This window comes from Anomaloglossus baeobatrachus, chromosome 11 (genome assembly GCF_048569485.1).
Source record: "Anomaloglossus baeobatrachus isolate aAnoBae1 chromosome 11, aAnoBae1.hap1, whole genome shotgun sequence".
Lineage (NCBI taxonomy): Eukaryota > Metazoa > Chordata > Amphibia > Anura > Aromobatidae > Anomaloglossus > Anomaloglossus baeobatrachus.
The window spans coordinates 142,346,721-142,348,124 of record NC_134363.1 but is presented as its reverse complement, the minus strand read 5'-3'; the positions used below and the strand labels follow the sequence as shown (position 1 = coordinate 142,348,124).

Genomic DNA, 1,404 nt, shown 5'->3' with positions numbered 1-1,404 from the left:
TGTGTTTCATTTATTAATTTTTATATAATAAAAAAATATATAAATATATATTTTATATATCTACATCTTTATTATATAATGTCATATATTTTATATTATAAATAAATGAAACACCTGTGTTTCATATATATACCAAAAATATATAAATATAAAATATATATACACCGTACTTTATATTTTTTTGAGAATTATATATATATATATATATATATATATATATATATATATATATATATATATATATATATACACACACACACATATACACATACATACAATTTTAATTATATATAAAAAATAAAATACATATAATAAAACTATTAAAGATAAATAAAACATGTTAAAAATAAAATAAAAAAAATACACAATAAGATTTTTTTTGTTGCTTTTTTTTTTTTAAATGACAATAAAATAAAAAAAAATATAGTTTTACTGAAGTGTTACAGCACTATGCAAAGCTAAGGAAGCCTCCAAAAATAAAAAAGGTGTGTCTGTCAGAGCTTGGAGGACACGTTGGGATCTAGTAAACAGCTCTGTAGCATAAACAATCGCATAACAATAAACATAAAACAGTAAATGCTCAATATTTACACATTTTCTGAACAAAGTCAAAATATTTACTTTTAAATTCAAAATATTGTAAACAAAATAAAAAAAAAAAATTAAATGGGCTGATGGTTGCACTTTGTAAAGGGTTCATTATTTTTAGGGGAAGAAGGATAATAAAAAAGTGAAAAAAAAAAAAAACCTTTGTGCAAAGTGTAGACCAAAAAAAAAAAAAAAATCCTAAGCCTGAACAAAGCCCCAGCTCACACACGTTATCACCTCTGGGTTTCCTGCTGCTTTTTTCATACAAGGCTGCAACTATAATAAAAGTCATGTCCTCAGCATCCAGGGAGAGCTCTGCATGTGCAGGAATATTAATGGCACAGCCCATAATCCCGGCTCTTCTGCTGCTGCTGATGATCAGGATTGTTTGACAACTTCCTGGGGTTTGTGTTGCCCCTGTGTGCCCAGCACACCCCCTCCCCCTTCCTGTGCACACAGTGCCATTGCTGGGGGCCGGGCAGTGATATGGACCCTACCTGTCCCAGGTTCGGTCCCGGCAGCCTGCAGGCGTCCCCCATTGACAGCAGCAGCCGGACCAGTGCTGATTCCTTTCTCCAGCACACAGGCCTGCACACTGAATAGTGCTCCCAGCATGCTCAGCTTCAGCACCAGCTGGGGCTCATCTTAAAGGGGCTATGTCTATTTACTGTGTTAAAAGGGAAACCAGGTCTGTGTTTTAAGAAAGAAAAAAAAAAAACGTGGAGGATTTGCAAATATTCCAACTATGAAATCAAGTTTGCATGGGACTGCAGATCTGCAGAAGACATCTAATATATATCATCATGTGCAAGGATA

General features: G+C 32.9%; 1 protein-coding gene across 2 annotated transcripts in view; it reads right to left on the bottom strand.

Annotated features, from left to right (window-relative positions):
• PRDM2 (PR/SET domain 2) overlaps window positions 1-1,172 on the bottom strand; it is a 164,737-nt gene extending 163,565 nt beyond the window's left edge. For both annotated transcript variants that reach the window (XM_075328995.1, XM_075328994.1), the window contains exon 1: window positions 1,086-1,172. The gene's annotated coding sequence lies outside the window, so the exon portion shown is untranslated. The remainder of the gene's footprint in view (window positions 1-1,085) is intronic.
• Window positions 1,173-1,404: the final 232 nt, after the last annotated feature.